Source organism: Thalassophryne amazonica, chromosome 16 (assembly GCF_902500255.1).
Source record: "Thalassophryne amazonica chromosome 16, fThaAma1.1, whole genome shotgun sequence".
In the NCBI taxonomy this organism is placed as follows: domain Eukaryota; kingdom Metazoa; phylum Chordata; class Actinopteri; order Batrachoidiformes; family Batrachoididae; genus Thalassophryne; species Thalassophryne amazonica.
The window spans coordinates 34,226,931-34,241,622 of record NC_047118.1 but is presented as its reverse complement, the minus strand read 5'-3'; the positions used below and the strand labels follow the sequence as shown (position 1 = coordinate 34,241,622).

Here is a 14,692-nt window from a genome sequence, read left to right as displayed (position 1 = left end):
CATTCTGGTCACGTTACCAATATATATTTACTGAAGGAAGATAATATGAGAAGCAACAGCCTTGTAATATGTTTTTAAAATTTCTCTCGACTATAAACACAACCTAAAAATTGTATGTTTAACAATTTATGAAGTAGGCCATCTAGACAGCGTTTAATTCAAATGTTTCCAGAACATTCTGGTAACATTATCTAAAGTCATAGTCTTGTCATTGAAAGACATTTGGAATAAGAACGATGGCTGGACAGAATAATATATTTGTCAAATTTTCCCTCAACTATAAACATTACTTGTCAATATAAAAAGGAAGTAATAATGATAGGAAAATGGTCTAGAAATGTTTCTAATAACCATAATCTAAATATAATCAATATATAATGTTACCAAAACGTTATGTGTTAGCTGGGACTACATTTGGAGTTGATATTTGGGGCTGCACTCTAACTGCCCACTGCTTCAAGTGGTTTGATTGTGTCTAACTGTAGTTGGGATGGGTTAAATGCAAAAGACAAATTTTGTTGTATGCACAGTACATCCAGAAAGTATTCACAGTGCTTCACTTTTTCCACATTTCATTGTTACAGCCTTATTCCAAAATGGAGTAAATTCATTTTTTTTCTCTAAACATTTTACTCACAAGCCCCCATAATGAACATAATTTTTTTTTATTTTTGCAATTTTATTAAAAATAAAAACTAAGAAAGTATTATATAAGTATTCACACCCTTTACTCAGTATTTTGTTGATGCCCCTTTGGCAGCAATTACAGTGTCAAGTCTTCTTGAATATGATGCCACAAGCTTGGTGTACCTATCTTTTGGGCAGTTTTTGTCCATTCCTCTTTGCAGCACCTCTCAAGCTCATCAGGTTGGATGGGGAGCGTCGGTGCACAGCCATTTTCAGGTCTCTCCAGAGATGTTCAATTAGATTCAGGTCTGGGCTCTGGCTGGGCCACTCAAGGACATTCCAGAGTTGCCCTGAAGCCACTCGTTTGATATCTTGGCTGTGTGCTTAGGGTCATTGTCCTGCTGAAAAATGAACCGTCACTCCAGTCTGAGGTCAAGAGCGCTCGGAGCAGGTTTTCATCCAGGATGTCTCTGTACTTTGCGGCATTCATCTTTCCCTCAATGCTGACTAGTCTCCCAGTTCCTGTTGCTGAAAACATCCCCACAGCATGATGCTGCCACCAGCATGCTTCACTGTAGGAGTCCTTCAGGTTGCCTTGGCAAACTCCAGGCGAGCTGCTGTGCGCCTTTTACAAGTGGCTTCCATCTGGCTTGGGTTTGTACTGTGTACATGCACTGTCAACTGTGGGACCTTATAATTAGACAGGTGTGTCCTTTTCAAATCATGTCCAATCAACTGAATTTACCCAGGTGGACTCCAATTAAGCTGTAGAAACATCTTAAGGATGATCAGTGGAAACAGGATGAACCTGAGCTCAATTTTGAGCTTCATGGCAAAGGTTGTGAATGCTTATGTATGTACATGTGATTTCTTAGGTTTTTTTTTATTGTTTATTTTTAATACATTTGCAAAAATCTAAAAAATTTGCATTGCAGTATGGGGTATTGTGTGTCCAAATTTTGAGGAAAAAATTAATTTAATCCATTTTGGAATAAGGCAATAAACATAAAAAATTTGAAAAAAAAGTGAGCGCTGTGAATACTTTCTGGATGCACAGTAGGTATGACAGTAAAGGCCCTTTTTTTCTTCTTCTGAATATTAATTTTATTCTCATCTTCATATTGTCTGCTACCATTGTGTGACATTTCCCTGAAATCCGTAAAGGAGTTGCGTTTTACAAAGGTCAATACCATATGCATCAAATAAACACAAAAGTCCAGTGGTTTAATGGGTTGCCCAAGGTCAAATGTCATGTGACCAGTAGATACGTTATATATACACCTTTAAGCTGAAAGTCTACACTTCACCACATCTTGATTGTGCCATTTCAACTTCTTTGTGGTAGTTGTACGGAGTTAAAATTTGATGAAAAACATACGCCATTGTCCGAATAGTCATGAACCTGACTGTGCATTCCAACGATGTTAATGAATTTGCCATATTGCACCAAACTGGGCTCCAAACATGCGATCACATTGCTGGCCCAATGCAAAATTGGAGGATTGCCTGGCCTTTGGCGAGGTCATAAAACTTTAGTCTAATACAAATAAAATTTAAATTTCAAATATGAAATTAATTTATTAAAAGCAGCAGCTAAAAATCAGCCAATTATACTTTGATTTTGTGCAGGACTTTTTCTGGGTCTGTGTTCATGTGCTTTCAAGAGCCCCGTTAGTGGTTCGCTATTCCAATCTATTTATGCTGAAGTGCCATCTATCAGGCTTAGTGCAGGAAGCACTTGTAGTGGGTGTGCATACTGGATGTAAATTATGCATCCCACAGCTTGGTGGAGGTGGTTTTTCGCTCCATCTCCAGAAGAGCACACACTTCACAAACAATCAAATGTCTGAGCGCATGATGAACTCCAATGAAATTAGTTTATGGCTAGTTTGAAGAATCCAGCAGCGGCGGCAGCGGTGGTGGAGATTTAGCAGGGCTGTCAACAGGGTCAGATGTTTAGGTATGAGAGCCTTCAGGATGGCTTTGTGTGAGCTGCACCGAAGAATGTGCCACTTCTTTATAGATGGAGAAAGATGGAATTCCAACACAATTATTGTTTATCCAGGACGCACCGTGCTCTCAGTGATCAAAACGGCGTACAGTCAGACACATCATGAGCCAATAACTTTTGCCAAATCAACAAGGTTCCCACCGCCGCCTGTGTTCTGACGCACACGCGGCACTTGGCCTTTAACAGATTACAGCACCATATTTTCATGACAGTTGTTTTACTGCAATTGTTTGATATTTCCAAACATGTAGACGCACTGTAGGTGGCCTCAGGATGTAAAACACACGAACAGTTCTTTCAGACTAAGAGCAACTAGAATGACATGAGATTTCTGAGATAAATCTGTTGCAGTCATTTGATTTACACCAGATACGACAGGATATCAGCGTTTTGCCATTTCAAACAGAGAACTGGCAAAGGAAAGAGTAATAAGAGTATTTTACATAATGTCACTGGTAGTTACTGGGTGTGATTATAATCCAGACCATAAGTCAGTGTGAACAGAGGCAAACCTGCAGAGAGCCATGATGGATACACACAATGTGTGTCGAAGCTAAAGTGACACTATGACGACATAATGTCGTCATAACTTGAAGAGTTATAACTTGAAGAGTTTTGATCCCTTTTGAATCAAACTTGGTGGAAGGTTTAAAGATCAGTTGCGGATATAGTGATTCGATTTTGAGAAAAATAACTACAAGTCAGAGTTTGCATGTTCTCCTCGTGTTTGCATGGATGCCCTCCAGGTGCGTCGGCTTACTCCCACTTTCAAAGATGTGCAGGTTTGGTTAGTTGAGGACTCTAAATTGGCCGTAATTGTGAGCGAGAGTGTGAATGTGTTTGTCTGCCTGTATGTGTCGGCTGTGTGATAGAAAAGGGCATGTGCCTCTTACTAAGGAGTGGCTTTCATCTGCTCACTCTACCATACAAGCCTGATGGTTGTCCTTCTGGAAGGTTCTCCTCTCTACACAGAGGAATGCTGGAGCTCTGACAGAGTGACCATCAGGTTCTTGGTCACCTCCCTGACTGAGGCACCTTTCCTCCGATCGCTCAGTTTAGACAGACAGCCAGATCTAGGAAGAGTGCTGATACATCTGAACTTCTTCTGTTCACAGATAATGGCGGTCACTGTGCTCATTTCAATTTCAATTTCAAATTATTTTCAATTATATAGCACCAAATCACAACAGAATTGCCTCAAGGCGCTTCACACAGGTAAGGTCTAACCTTACCAACCCCCAGACCAACAGTGGTAAGGAAAAACTCCCTCTGGGGAAGAAACCTCAAGCAAACCAGACTCAAAGGGGTGACCCTCTGCTTGGGCCATGCTACAAACATAAATTACAGAACAATTCACAGAACAATTCACAGAACAACAACACGAATACAACTCCCATCTCTGGATGGAGCTGTACCTTAAACAGAGGGAAAAAACAGAATCAGGCATCATAAAGACAAAAAATACTGTATAATTTGTCAGCATCAAACAACAAGAAAAACAGAGAAATACTAAGGTGATCGCCGGCCACTAGCCGTAAACTTCACTAAAAGACCCAGAATTTAGGTAAAGTTGAGGCCGCGGCCCGCTCCAATTACTAATAAATGAATTAAAACAGTAAAAAGCGTAAAACAAAACTGTACCAGTATGCTAGCCATATGAAAGGGAAAATAAGTGCATCTTAAGTCTGGACTTGAAAATCTCCACAGAATCTGACTGTTTTATTGACGCAGGGAGATCATTCCACAGAACAGGGGCACGATATCAATCAGTCAATCAATCAGTTTTATTTATATAGCGCCAAATCACAACAAACAGTTGCCCCAAGGCGCTTTATATTGTAAGGCAAGGCCATACAATAATTACGGAAAAAACCCCAACGGTCAAAACGGCCCCCTGTGAGCAAGCACTTGGCGACTGTGGGAAGGAAAAACTCCCTTTTAACAGGAAGAAACCTCCAGCAGAACCAGGCTCAGGGAGGGGCAGTCTTCTGCTGTGGACTGGTTGGGGCTGAGGGAGAGAACCAGGAAACCAGGCTGTGGAGGGGAGCAGAGATCAATCACTAATGATTAAATGTAGAGTGGTGCATACAGAGCAAAAAGAGAAAGAAACACTCAGTGCATCATGGGAACCCCCCAGCAGTCTAAGTCTATAGCAGCATAGCTAAGGGATGGTTCAGGGTCACCTGATCCAGCCCTAACTATAAGCATTAGCAAAAAGGAAAGTTTTAAGCCTAATCTTAAAAGTAGAGAGGGTGTCTGTCTCCCTGATCTGAATTGGGAGCTGGTTCCACAGGAGAGGAGCCTGAAAGCTGAAGGCTCTGCCTCCCATTCTACTCTTACAAACCCTAGGAACTACAAGTAAGCCTGCAGTCTGAGAGCGAAGTGCTCTATTGGGGTGATATGGTACTATGAGGTCCCTAAGATAAGATGGGACCTGATTATTCAAAACCTTATAAGTAAGAAGAAGAATTTTAAATTCTATTCTAGAATTAACAGGAAGCCAATGAAGAGAGGCCAATATGAGTGAGATATGCTCACTCCTTCTAGTCCCCGTTAGTACTCTAGCTGCAGCATTTTGAATTAACTGAAGGCTTTTCAGGGAACTTTTAGGACAACCTGATAATAATGAATTACAATAGTCCAGCCTAGAGGAAATAAATGCATGAATTAGTTTTTCAGCATCACTCTGAGACAAGACCTTTCTAATTTTAGAGATATTGCATAAATGCAAAAAGCAGTCCTACATATTGTTTAATATGCGCTTTGAATGACATATCCTGATCAAAAATGACTCCAAGATTTCTCACAGTATTACTAGAGGTCAGGGTACTGCCATCCAGAGTAAGGATCTGGTTAGACACCATGTTTCTAAGATTTGTGGGGCCAAGTACAATAACTTTAGTTTTATCTGAGTTTAAAAGCAGGAAATTAGAGGTCATCCATGTCTTTATGTCTGTAAGCCAATCCTGCAGTTTAGCTAATTGGTGTGTGTCCTCTGGTTTCAGGATAGATAAGCTGGGTATCATCTGCGTAACAATGAAAATTTAAGCAATGCCGTCTAATAATACTGCCTAAGGGAAGCATGTATAAAGTGAATAAAATTGGTCCTAGCACAGAACCTTGTGGAACTCCATAATTAACCTTAGTCTGTGAAGAAGATTCCCCATTTACATAACAAATTGTAATCTATTAGATAAATATGATTCAAAAACCACCGCAGCGCAGTGCCTTTAATTCCTCTGCAGATGATCAGTTAGCTGTTTTACAACTACCCTTTCAAGAATTTTTGAGGAGAAAAGGAAGGTTGGAGATTGGCCTATAATTAGCTAAGATAGCGGGGTCAAGTGATGGCTTTTTAAGTAATGGTTTAATTACTGCACCTTAAAGCCTGTGGTACATAGCCAACTAATAAAGATAGATTGATCATATTTAAGATCGAAGCATTAAATAATGGTAGGGCTCTTGAGCAGCCTGGTAGGAATGGGGTCTAATAGACATGTTGATGGTTTGGATGAAGTAAACTAATGAAAATAACTCAGACAGAACAATTGGAGAGAAAGAGTCTAACCAAATATCGGCATCACTGAAAGCAGCCAAAGATAACGATATGTCTTTGGGATGGTTATGAGTAATTTTTTCTCTAATAGTTAAAATTTTATTAGCAAAGAAAGTCATGAAGTCATTACTAGTTAAACTTAAAGGAATACTCGGCTCAATAGAGCTCTGACTCTTTGTCAGCCTGGTTACAGTGCTGAAAAGAAACCTGGGGTTGTTCTTATTTTCTTCAATTAGTGATGAGTAGTAAGATGTCCTAGCTTTACGGAGGGCTTTTTTTATAGAGCAACAGACTCTTTTTCCAGGCTAAGTGAAGATCTTCTAATTAGTGAGACCCATTTCCTCTCCAACTTACGGGTTATCTGCTTTAAGCTGCGAGTTTGTGAATTATACCACGGAGTCAGGCACTTCTGATTTAAAGCTCTCTTTTTCAGAGGAGCTACAGCATCCAAAGTTGTCTTCAATGAGGATGTAAAACTATTGATGAGATACTCTATCTCACTTACAGAGTTTAGGTAGCTACTCTGCACTGTGTTGGTATATGGCATTAGAGAACATAAAGAAGGAATCATATCCTTAAACCTAGTTACAGCGCTTTCTGAAAGACTTCTAGTGTAATGAAACTTATTCCCCACTGCTGGGTAGTCCATCAGAGTAAATGTAAATGTATTAAGAAATGATCAGACAGAAGGGAGTTTTCAGGGAATACTGTTAAGTCTTCAATTTCCATACCATAAGTCAGAACAAGATCTAAGATATGATTAAAGTGGTGGGTGGACTCATTTACATTTGAGCAAAGCCAATTGAGTCTAATAATAGATTAAATGCAGTGTTGAGGCTGTCATTCTCAGCATCTGTGTGGATGTTAAAATCGCCCACTATAATTATCTTATCTGAGCTAAGCACTAAGTCAGACAAAAGGTCTGAAAATTCATAGAGAAACTCACAGTAACGACCAGGAGGACGATAGATAACAACAAATAAAACTGGTTTTTGGGTCTTCCAATTTGGATGGACAAGACTAAGAGTCAAGCTTTCAAATGAATTAAAGCTCTGTCTGGGTTTTTGATTAATTAATAAGATGGAATGGAAGATTGCTGCTAATCCTCTGCCTTGGCCCGTGCTATGAGCATTCTGGCAGTTAGTGTGACTCGGGGGTGTTGACTCATTTAAACTAACATATTCATCCTCCTGTAACCGGGTTTCTGTAAGGCAGAATAAATCAATATGTTGATCAATTATTATATCATTTACTAACAGGGACTTACAAGAGAGAGACCTAATGTTTAATAGACCACATTTAACTGTTTTAGTCTGTGGTGCAGTTGAAGGTGCTATATTATTTTTTTTCTTTTTGAATTTTTATGCTTAAATAGATTTTTGCTGGTTATTGGTGGTCTGGGAGCAGGCACCGTGTCTACGGGGATGGGGTAATGAGGGGATGGCAGGGGGAGAGAAGCTGCAGAGATGTGTGTAAGACTACAACTCTGCTTCCTGGTCCCAACCCTGGATAGTCACGGTTTGGAGGATTTAAGAAAATTAGCCAGATTTCTAGAAATGAGAGCTGCTCCATCCAAAGTGGGATGGATGCCGTCTCTCCTAACAAGACCAGGTTTTCCCCAGAAGCTTTGCCAATTATCTATGAAGCCCACCTCATTTAAGAGAAAGCTCTGTGACCTGCAGACTTCTTATTCACCTTAGGGACACAAAGTATTCCTGCACCCTGAGAATGTAAAGCCCGGGCCGGTACGTAACGTTTAATTAGGTCAGCTAGGTAGGGAGGTGCTAGTCCATGAATAATTTTATAGGTTAGTAGCAGAACCTTAAAATCTTATCTCACTGGGACAGGAAACCAGTGAAGGGATGCCAAAATGGGTGTAATGTGGTCGAACTTTCTGCTTCGTGTCAAAAGTCTGGCTGCAGCATTTTGAACCAGTTGGAGACCCCTAATGCTAGACTGTGGTAAACCAGAAAATAGAACATTGCAGTAGTCCAATCTAGAAGAGATAAATGCATGGATCAGGATCTCAGCATCAGCCATAGACAGGATGGGACGAATCTTCGCTATATTTCGCAGGTGGAAGAAAGCAGTCCTAGTAATATTTCTAATGTGGAGGTCAAAGGACAACGAAGGATCAAAAATTACCCCAATGTTCCTCACTTTGTCAGTGTGATGTATGACACACGAGCCGAGGCTGAGCGTTAACTGGTCAAATTGATGTCGATGTCTCACTGGACCAAGAACCATCATTTCAGTCTTATCAGAGTTTAAAAGTAGGAAGTTTCTAGACATCCAATTTCTCACTGCTGCAAGGCAATCTTTTAAGGATTTTATGTGAACGAGATTACCAGCAGTTATCGGCATGTAAAACTGAGTATCATCTGCATAGCAGTGAAAGGTAATCCCAAAACAGAGCAAAATATGTGCCCAAGGGGTCCTTTATGAAGGGAGAAAAGCAGGGGGCCTAAGACAGACCCCTGTGGAACCCCAAATTTCATGTCACTAAGGTTAGAGGTAGTGTTACTGTACAAAACACAATGAGAACGACTGGCCAAGTATGACGTCAGCCATGCAAGGGCACTCCCAGTAATCCCAAAATGATTTTCCAGCCTATCAAGTAGAATATGATGATCCACTGTATCAAATGCAGCACTGAGATCTAACAGCAATAGAACCATAGTGGTGTCCGAATCTATTGTAAGCAGAAGATCATTCACCACTTTAGTGAGAGCCGTCTCTGTGGAATGATATTTTCTAAAAGCAGACTGCAGTGGCTCAAAGAGATTATTCTCAGTAAGATATCTACGAGCTGCCGTGACACCACTTTTTCCAGAATTTTAGAGAAAAATGATAGATTTGATATCGGCTGATAGTTTGTCAATACACTAGGGTCAAGATTAGGTTTCTTAAGTAATGGTTTAATCACTGTAGATTTGAAACATTTAGGAACAGATCCAGAAGTTAAAGAAAGATTAATAATTTCCAGCACAGTCAGCCCAAGAGTGGGCCACAGGTCCTTAATCAGTTTTGTTGGTATAGGATCAAATAAAAGGTCCCTTCCTTTGAAGGTCCCTCATTGGGACCTTCAAAGCAGCAGAAATGTTTCTGTACAGATTTGTGCCTCGAGACAATCCTGTCTCAGAGGTCTACAGACAAATCCTTTGACTTCATGCTTGATTTGTTCTCTGACATGCACTGTCAACTGTGGGACCTTATATGTAGACAGGTGTGTGCTTTTCCAATTCATGTCTAGTCAATGGGCTCCAATTAAGCTGTAGAAACAACTCAAGGATGATCAGTAGAAACAGGATGCAACTGAGCTCAATTTTGAGCTTCAAGGCAAAGGGTGTGAATACTTATCTGCATGCAATTTCTTAGGTATTTTCACATTGTCATTATGGGGTATTGTGTGTAGAATTTTGAGGAAAAAAATGAATTTCATTCATTTTGAAATAAGGCTGTAAGATTAAAAAAATTGAAAAAGTGAAGTGCTGTGAATACTTTCTGGATGCACTATAGGCTTCAATCCCGGCAGTAGGGTGTGTGTGTTCATGTACTATTGTCCAAGGCAGGTTATATGGACAATCTTAAAGCTCACAATAAGAATCAGAAAGCAGCTAATATTGGCAGTTTACCTCAGCACCCAGGCAGTAACACTTGTGTAGTTTGCAACAAAGTTTGGAAATCAGCTTCTGGTCCGAAGCCCCTTATGGTCATACACGAGGAGGCTGTTCACCATCTTGAGCCTATCCATTCAGTTAAAGCAGTGAAAAGCTATCATACTTGTCTATCTGTTTGCATACACCTCCCAGGTCCTTTGACTGTCACATTGTGCCTACTGCCTGTTCCGTTATGCACAGCCACAGTAATTAAGCAATTGACACCAAACTTGCTATGGTCACTGGGGCCCTTAGGTTGAAAAGCGTACGTGCACAAAAAAAACACACACAGATACACACACCCACAGCCTTACATATTAGATCATGACCTGCTCACTGGAGCCCTTATTTTCACACTTCACGTGCTACTCGGGTCAGATAGCAAAGATCACACTTTACTGTGTAGTAGCGGCTGGCTAGGGTGCACTTTAATTACAGTCTGAACGGGCCAGCGTGTGCACGGCATGCCAGAGTATTGCAGTGATATGACATGCTGTCACCTTGAATGTCACAAATTGCTCTATGAAAATTAATGATGAAAACATACTTGCAATGCAACTTACTACACCTTAACTAAAGTGACATGAATGCACAATACACTAACTAGTATCCAGCACTAAAAAATACATTCCTTTACAGAGACTACAGCAGCCATGAGATGCTAGTTTAGTCTGTTTTTGTCATCCAGTTGTGTGGAATATGTGTACAGAACACTATATAGACATAAACAATAGATGACAAATTTGGCTTTTACGGTTACCAAACAACTTATATTCACAATGAGTTACACTCGTTAAATTATTTTCATTTTACTTCTCCAACTGCACCACTTGAATATCAGTAGTCAAGCAACTAACCTGAAGGAGCTAGCATCTTAGCTTTCCAAAGCTAGCTTCCTGGCATATAGCGCACATGATCTCTATGAAATCCATGTAAGATTTTCAATGTATTTGAAGCAAATTCTGGCCCACAAAAACAAGGAAGGAGGAGCTTTGCATTTACGTTAGATATCATAGGAGGCTTTTGAGGAACCTACTCAGAGGTATCTCGAAACAAGGGGCTAGTGGCGTCATATTCATAGGTCTGATTGCTAGATCATTTTAATTTAACACATTCTCACTCTCGAATTAGGGACCCTCATTATGTTATTCAGTGACGTGTCTTTTGACAGCTGTGTCATTTTTCTCTGACAGCACACAGAACTATTTGCTTCATCTCCATGTGATCATGGAACATTCATGTATGTTTGCTTATGGTAGAGGTTGGGGTTAGGGTTAGCAGCGGGAGCACCCGACTCATCACAGACTGAATGTGAGCACTTGGGTGTGCGACTGCAGCGTTTAATTATATGCCTTGAAGAAAAGCAGCAAAAATCACGATAACTGCTCCACAATAAACCAGTGTCAGTGCTGTGAGAGTGCCACGGGTCTGTGCATGTAGCATGACGAATGTGTGACATACACTGTGAAGGTCCCTTTGGAGCCTGCAGCTCTTAACACAGGTTATCAAGGGTCAAGCTCCTCTTAGTGTCACCAACAACTACCACTGTGAATAAGTGATCAGAGCAAGGAAGTGTGGATGAGATCACACAGCGCTCATGAGACGACCCACAAAGGCAACATTTATATCAAATATAACTTCAAATAAAAAAAGAAATCCAATTTGAGAAAAGATATTTTCATATTAAAAGTCAGCAGGCTGATTAAAAGTCAGGCTGGATTTTAGAAGTTTTTTTCCAGTTTAAGTCTGTAGTCAACACATAGGCCTAAATATTTAGGGAGACAAAAGTAGAGTACCAGCATCAGCATTCCAAAAATCCCTGTTGCATTTTGCCACATACTTCCATGAAGTGGAGATAACATCTGGGATAAGAAAGCAGTAAAGAGCAAAAGGGCTGACGGATGGAGGGAGCATATGTGTGACTTCTTCAAAGACTGGTGATCGGTCCCGAGGAGAGACGTGTGGGAGATAAGCCTGACAGCTGCCAAACACCTCTGTGTGCTTAATGAGTCTCACCCCAATGCCATCCTATCCACAAAATTTTATTAAAATCTGCTAAAAATGTTTAAAGACATCCTGCTGAAAAACAAACAACCAACTGACAATAAAACCATACTTTATTGTATAGAGGCCCTGATTAGTGCCCGTGTTTATGCCCAGATTCTGCAGCTTGAAGGACATGAGAATCTATGACTCCCCCTGGATAGAACACCTGTTCAACACAGGTTACTTCACCAACCAAGGCCAGACTATGAGAATGCAGATGAAGTGTCTTACTTGAGGACACAGACAGGTAGCATGACCAGGAATTGAACCAAAGTCTGTATATTGTTTGCTCAACTCCTTATCCCTATAAATTATCTGCTCTATACTTTCATCTTCAAGTCAAGTCTGGGAGTTTCTTCCGGTGCAGAACACTGCCACATCCACCAATCAACAGAACTGCCTTAGGTCTTGGATAGAAATCACCAAGACAGACATCCAGTCCATCTTCACATCTCATAAGTAACCATCTACCTGCTGCAGCCAGAAGAAACAGGAACGTCCCCTTTGCCTTAGTTGCCAGGGTCCTCAACTCTAAAGCCCCGTTCACACTTAGCAAGAATGTGCAGGAACCTGGCCAAAACAGCAAATATGACCATAATCGGACACAGTTGGGAGGGAAAGAGGCGTGGTCAGATGTGTCAGAACGCAGCAAGACTACCTTGTCCATACCTGCACAATGGCATCCAAAGCATATGTAGACAACAGGTAGATGACACAGACTGCCGTCAGATGGCCAACACGGACCGGAGTGAGAGGGAGTGCTGTGTTTCTCACGCACACAAGTGCACGAGCGCGCAGCTCATGTGTGCGGGGCGCACATGCTGAAATGATCACTCAGCTGTGTGTGTCTGTGTCTGTGTGTGTGTTCATAACGGCTGCATGAGCCACTTTGCAGGATATTCTGTAACCGATCCATTTCAGAGCTCAATCAACCGCGATCACATCATTTCAGATACTGTTTTGATGCCTTCAGAATATGTAGACTGCGATCAGATGATGCAAAAACTGCATATAGACACCGTCAGATGGGTGTCCCATCTCAATGGTGCCAAGAGTGTTTTGAATATGTGCAAAGAACTCGGGACAGCCGAGCGAATGGGACCAAATATGTAGATGCTCAGAGACTGCCGTCTGTTGGTCTTCAGACCATACCTCAATACTTCCCAATTGCAGCTGGATGTGTCATTCTGACGCCATTCGGCCTCAATGTGATGGAGGCACCTGTCCACAGAAACATGTCACATGTCCAAAATGTCATAGCTGGTGATCCCTAACAATGTGATGGTCTTCATCTGAGTCTCCCTAACAAACCATTCATATAACACAAAGTCATTCCATCGATACCCAAGGACTCTACAGACAGACCTAGTGCCAAAAGACATCCAGGTCACTGGTCAATGTCCAAGTCTCAAGCACACAGTAAGACAGGAACCAGCAGAACCCTGAAGACTTGGACGTTCATTAGCCTGCAAAGGTATTTGTATCATCAAATAACCTGTCAAATGGCTTTCTTAGCAGAGGTATTTAGAATCCACATCTAGATCTGGAATCTCATTCAGGTTCTTCTTGATCAGACTGATCAGTTCAGCAGGTTTGATGACTATAAGCTTAAAACATTTTGAGTAACCCAAATGGAGAGACCAATTCTTATCACATAGTGTCCTTGCAGAGGTAAATACACACACACACACACACACACACACACACACACACACACACACACACACACACACACACACACACACACACACACACACATACACACACTCTCCAACTGCTTATCCAAGATTGGGTCACCCTGGACAGGACGCCAGTCTGTCGCAGGGCCACAAACAGACAAACAAACACATTTGCACACACACCTACAGACAACTTAAAGTTTCCAATCCACATAACCTGTAAGTCTTTGAAAGCGGGAGATAGTCGGAGCACCTGGAGGAAACCCACGTGAACACGTGGAGAACATGCAAACTCCACACAGAAGGGCCACAGGCGGGAATCGATCCCATGACCTTCCCGCTGTGAGGCAACAGTGCTAACCGCTATTCCACCGTGCTGCCTGCAGAGGTAAATAATGACTGAGAAAACAAAGAATCTCTGAGACCAGGATGTGACACTGGAGGCTAAACAGGCTAAAGGGCGGAAATTTGCCATCGCGTTAGGAATATAAACTTCAAGCTCTCTATTAATGAGTGAAAATAGCAGTGACTATAAATCAGAGCACACCACTTTCTCCAGTCTCTCATATGTGTGGGAGAGCGGAAAGCAGTTTTCCTGCCTGACATCACAGAGGTTCACGGGTTAAATTCACAAGCAGGTGGCCAAGTGAAAGAGGCTGAACTAGGACGTTTCTTTTTGAAAGGCGTCATTAGTCTCAGCTCAGGCCAAAGCAGGCCAAGCCACACCATCTGTTTTAATAACCGGCTGTCTTAAAATGACAAAACTGAGACCTCGTGATGGCTTTTGAGCAAACGTGTTTTCTCAGGATGTCTGCTGACAACATTTGGCAAAGGCAGCAATGTTTTTTGGGGGTGGGGAGTGTGGTCAGCGTGGTGACAGTGTTTTGGGTTCCATGGGACCCTGCTTTAAGGGAGGTTTCAGCAAGGGAGAATGTCACCATGCAACAAGGAGTGAAAACATGAAAATCAGCAAATCTGGCTTTTACATGATGAGGTTCTCTCATGACAACGACGACACGTGGGAAACTTTAAATTTTACTCGAGGCATTATGAGTTATTGAGCTGCAAAATGTCATCATGGGATTCTTTTATAGGCCTGGCTGGTGTTTAAGGT

General features: G+C 41.5%; 1 protein-coding gene and 1 long non-coding RNA gene across 2 annotated transcripts in view; one reads left to right on the top strand and one right to left on the bottom strand.

Annotated features, from left to right (window-relative positions):
• The window catches only part of ntn1b (netrin 1b), a 119,041-nt gene that overhangs the window by 60,439 nt on the left and 43,910 nt on the right, over positions 1 to 14,692 (top strand). The gene's annotated exons all lie outside the window — the stretch shown is intronic.
• Positions 331 to 14,466, bottom strand: LOC117527839. The gene is made up of 3 exons (XR_004565616.1): positions 14,457 to 14,466; positions 13,554 to 13,561; positions 331 to 408 (listed from the first exon to the last, which is right to left on the bottom strand). It is a non-coding gene; the product is annotated as an uncharacterized LOC117527839 (long non-coding RNA).